A 5,348-nucleotide genomic window follows, 5' to 3' on the forward strand; every position below is an offset into this window, starting at 1 on the left:
CAGCCATTGGGGATGGCAGTTAGCGGTTGGATTCCAGGTGGAATGTTGGTGTTTACCGCGAGGCTTGTTGTGGCTGTTGGATCCTAGGTAACCGGGCAGAGTTCTGTGGGTGGATCAGTGTGATGGAGGGGCTGCCGCCCTCTGTGGAGCTTGGCTTAGGTGTTTGGTCCGGGAAGCTGTGTAAGTTCGAGATACTGCTGCTGCCCAAAGACCTGAGGTCACAGGTCAGTTTCCAGAACCTGAAAGGGCAGACAGTGGAAGATCTGCCTGTCATCAGCTTACTGGTCAGGCTCCGAGGTACTTTCAGACTTGCCCAGTCCTGGTGAAGTCGACTTTAGGGGAGACACGAAGAGAAGCTGGCCGATAAGCTGGCTGCACGGATTGAGGAGAGATGCGAACACATGGATGAGAGATGTTCTGCTACAATGGAGAATACTGGCGTGGAGACAGCTGTAGAGGATACCAGGCTCAAAAGACATTCATGAGACATATTGAAACTCACTGATACAGGCAGAAACATACGGAGTGCCAACGTGGACTTGAGGAAGTTCCTCAATTCTCTTCTCCAATAACGGGTCCAAGGTCCCTGACGTCTGAAGGAGAAGAAATGGCAGAGATGATCAAAACGCTCCTGTTCTTGGAAGAGGTCGTGAGAATCCACACGTCCCAAGGGGCATTCCCAAGCCATTCAGACCAAAATTCAACAAGCCCAGGTAAGCCTTTTCCCAGGTTTGGGCCTAGCTAGTGAGCACTTGCCCTTGCCTCCCCTCCACTCAGGCATCCATTTTGAAGGATCAGTACCTGAGCTGCAATGAAGCCATTACGAGAAGAGCAAGCCCCTCCTAGAATCAGAGTTCCTCCAGCTTCACTCTCTGTGAACAACAGTGAACACCTTAAAGGTCAAATAGTCTCGGCTGAAATAGATAAAATTGAATACTTAGCTCACACCTAGAAACGATGTCCTTCCGCTAGATTCAGCAAATGTTGTGTTTATGTCTTCCCTGGGGTGAAGGGAGTGTGGTAAGTGAGGGGAATCTTTGACTGAACATGAATCTGTATTAGGCTTCAGTTTTTCAAGACAGTGAAGGTAAATAGTACAAGTCAGAAAGTGAACTGAACTGTAAAAGTCGCCAATGACATTAAAGACACAGCTTATGTGGATCGTCTTTCACTTGAGTCAAGCCCCCGGGGGCACTATATCATGGGGGTGCAGACTTGGTTGCGTTAAATGGCTTTAAACTACAGGATCGGATGATTAAGCGTTCTCAACACTGATAGAAAAACACCTGGTTCTCAATAGACTAGCATAACTGCAGCAGGATTCTCCTAGCTAGAATGCCTCTAGGTGCTTTTGGATTCAAACCTAAATGTATATATTTGGTTTGTGTCCTCTTGTATTTTCCTAGAGAGGGATGTTACCCCTTGAAATGCCAACATTGGCCAGTAGGTGTCATTGGGATACAGGGCACCACATGCACAAGTGTATCCAAGGTTGGGGGTTATACCATGTTTCCAAAAGTTATTTCATGGTTCCTGTTGGTTTCGGAGGCTTCAACCTTAAAGAGCTGACATGACCCCTTGAACAGTTTGGACAGCTAGTTTGCATTCTATCTGTCTAGCTTTTCCATCGAGCTGACACAATGTTACCAAAATTGACAAGTCTGGCTTCTAGGTCGATTGAGTGTGTTTCAAAAAATAACTCCATTTTCGTATAACTCCCAAAACATGTAAATGAGTTCTGTTAAACTTCTTAAAGACTGCAAATGGGATATCAACACAATGTCAAAATAGTTGTCTTCGGACAATCCCTCCCACCACGGCTGTATAGAAACAAAGAGCTAAGCAAATATCACATTTCTGTGAAATGTATCTGGATAGTGTTGATTCATCGATGCCCAGTTGGCAGAGAAGAAGTGCAACCTGCACTCACTCGCTCCCATGTACAGAGCAATGGAAACATCCACTCACCCAGCCCTTAGCATAGGACACTGGCCGAAGAGAGGTCTGTTACTCCCAAAGACAGGATGAGGCCTCAGGACACCTGGAAGCAGGAGAATGCAAAGCAGGGAATGGAAACCAGTGCAGGTTCGGACCCCTGGTGATGGAGCAACAAGGGTGAAACTCTGTTTAACTTGGACGCACACTCTCAAGCGGACAGGAGACATGGGTTTGAAGGTGATGTGCTGAGATTTACAAGAGTGCACAGCAGATGCTTGGCTGAGAGAACTCAAAGAAACCAGCGCAAAATATCCCCACAGTTAATTCTGAGACCAAGATCCCAGCTGCCAAATTTGAGGTAGCAGAGGCAACGGTCAGTGAGGCATAGAGCTACGGATGATGGCACACGCTGAGTCTCAGGGATCTGGAGTGCGTTGTGGGATGTGGTGGGTCGAATCAAGAGAGCAAACCGAACTGTGTACCAATAATAAATCAACCACACTGGTCGCGCGGTTGCGATTACCGATATGTCCCATGGCCACACCCAGTACATCTGCAGGACCAGGGACCAATTGGGAATTTTGCCAATAGAGCACGTGTGGGGCTGAATCAGAGATATCGTGCATCTGGTCTGAGGGATCCAGGGGGCCTTGAATTTGAAATCAGAATGAAAAGCCTTAGGATATGCTACATTCATAACCTGGGCTGGGATTATGGTTTGGTTTGAGTCACAGGATGCGCAACAACTCTGTGGTTGCCTTCGTGCACCCGTGCCACAAGGATGAGAGGACAAGGAAGAGTGGTCCAAGTCCACAGCGCGAGAAGAGGAAGCATTCCCTTCAGCACTATCTCCCAAAAGCGGATGCTACATTTTGGATGGCACCGGCACGGTACGGCACCTAGGACAACAAGGAAGGTCTGCGGGATCATTCCAGCAGGCCCTGATATGTGACATCCATAGATATGCTTCCACTGGTGTTTCTGTAGACAGAGAAGCTCTGGAAAGAACTGATTTCATTGGGACATTCCCGTGGCAATAAAAAGCAGAAGAGCACTCTCAGTTTGCTGTTTTGGAAACACTCCAAAATGACATAGAGAAGAATGCAGAGCTGAGAACTTTTAGAAGCTTCATTTCCACAAGAGGAAGTGTCCTGTGCACTTTCAGAAGTGTGAGATAAGTATAATCAAAATGAAGTTATGCTAATCGAAGTAGTATGGGTTTTTCATCACAACTAATGCAACACCAGCAATTGGAGATATACCAAATAACACACACAGGTACAGGTTATGGCATCAATGCCTAGGAGAAATTGTCCTCACAGAAATCCCATGGAATTGCGTAGAGACAAGAGTCTAAATTTTTCAATTAACAAAGCCCTAGAACTCTACATTAGATACCTGATATTACCTGACCAGTAGAGATGAAGAAGAACAGTAAAAGAAACAGGAAGTACCATTTTCAGTTCCAAAGATATTGAAGGCGCAAAAGATAAGCTTTCAAACAACTAGTCTGCAAAACGCTATCCAGAACAAGTGTTGAAAATGAAGGTCAGGAAAACACTGAAGAACACCAGTGTCTCAGAATCACAAAAGGCAGAATACCAGAAAAGGGGAAGAGAAAGTCTCAACACGAGCCAAAAATATCAGGAAACTCAATGGTTGTGATAATATCAGGGCTGAAATTCAGTCCTTAGCAGACTAGATAATGCAGAGGGACGCGTGAATGACTGTGAAGACAGGGGAAGAGAAAAACCTCGGTCAGAAGCAGACATAGGAAAGCAAGTGCAAACAAATGAAAACATTGCAGTTGAACACTGGGTTAAGACAGGGCATGAAAGAATAGAAATCATGAGTCCCAGATGGAAAAGCAAGGGATAAAGAAACAAAAAGTGTCTGAAAATTTATCTGTAGAAAAATCAGACTGAAACTTGCTGAAAGCCAAGAAAGAATCATCTATGCGAATTCAGGAATTACACAGCATCCGAAGGAGGTGGAATCCCAATAGACCTACCAGCAGCTGTATGATTCAAATCAACAAAGTTCACGAATATCCGAGTGATTTAAAATGCACCTGGAGGAAACAACATAGTCACAAGGAAACCTCCAGAGGGGTTTCAGCTGATATCTCGGCAGCAATATTGCAGGACAGGGAGGAGTGCCAGGACACAGACCATATCCTGAGTGGCCAAATGCTGCCACCTAGGGTAGCCTATGCCACATGAACACCATTTCAAATAACGGCAGAGCTAGAGAATTCTACAGACCGGCAAATCTTAAAAGAATTCAGCAGTTCAAAAGTTTTTCTAAAAGAAAGGTTGAGAAAACTCCCCTGAATAGAAAAGCAGCAAGATGGAATGGAAAGAAGAAACCATTATTGGAAATGCAAGAAGAGCATGTGTGGCAGAGAAGAAAGAAGAAGAACTTAAGGAGGACATCAAAACCCTAAAGATGGGAGAGGGAAGCAGGTAATCATAGGAGATTGGAAGCACTCTCTTAAGTGAATCAGCTTATTTGACTCTGTTTGAAGCGAAAGGAGAGATGCATGGCCTGACGTGTTTGCAAAACAAGCGAGAAGAAGACCAACAAAGAATCAAACCAACAAACAAGCACCAAAATGGTATGGTTGGCTGACATATACAAAGAGAACCAAGATTATTCAAAAGAAAATACTCAAGATGAGGTCAAGGGTCATTCAGAACGCATCGACCCAGTATCGTGGCTTGCATGTACTCAGCACACTTGTATTCGGAAATCAGAAGCGTGCATTCATATTCGTAAATTTTGATTCATAAGAGCATATCGTGACCTAACACTAATGCCGATTTGGAATCAAATGGTTTCCTAGTCCGTGATGTAGACTTGTATGTCTTCCAACAGGATGAAGGAATGCCATATTCTAGGCTACGTAGAGAAGAAATGTAAGAAGCCTATAACAAAGGCAAGTAGCTCTGCCAAAGTGTACTAAGTGCAAAAGAGACCGACAGCAAAGTGCACATTGGGGTTGGTTTCATTTCTTGGAATTTCAGCCCCCATGAATCCAATGGATCCATGTCCTGAGAATGTGGGTGTTTCAGCAGAAATCAGGCGACGCATATGTATTCCGGGTGTACGGATATTATAGGAACATAAGTCTCCTTTAGTGGGTCCCTGTGTACTGTGAACTGTTAGAAAGTTTAAAGACGTGTGAAACCATCAACTGAAAAGGGACACACTTCCCTCCATTGGTACGGTGCATAGAGCTCTGAACAAAAGGAAAGAGGGAAGAACAAAGGCCCATGGGACGCTAGTGGGTAGAATCACATTTACCTTAGGAACCTCTTGTCGGATGCAGCCCCTCCCCCAACACTGACAAGATGCAGCAGCCATTGGGGATGGCAGTTAGCGGTTGGATTCCAGGTGGAATGTTGGTG

The 5,348-nt window shown here is 45.1% G+C and overlaps 1 long non-coding RNA gene across 1 annotated transcript; it reads right to left on the reverse strand.

The window, feature by feature from the left end:
* Nucleotides 1–467: 467 nt before the first annotated feature.
* Nucleotides 468–5,348, reverse strand: LOC140690405 (uncharacterized). Its single transcript, XR_012065675.1, has 4 exons — nucleotides 5,245–5,348; nucleotides 1,969–2,041; nucleotides 802–872; nucleotides 468–593 (listed from the first exon to the last, which is right to left on the reverse strand). It is a non-coding gene; the product is annotated as an uncharacterized lncRNA (long non-coding RNA).

The sequence above is a fragment of the Vicugna pacos genome, chromosome 30 (genome assembly GCF_048564905.1).
Source record: "Vicugna pacos chromosome 30, VicPac4, whole genome shotgun sequence".
Taxonomy (NCBI): domain Eukaryota; kingdom Metazoa; phylum Chordata; class Mammalia; order Artiodactyla; family Camelidae; genus Vicugna; species Vicugna pacos.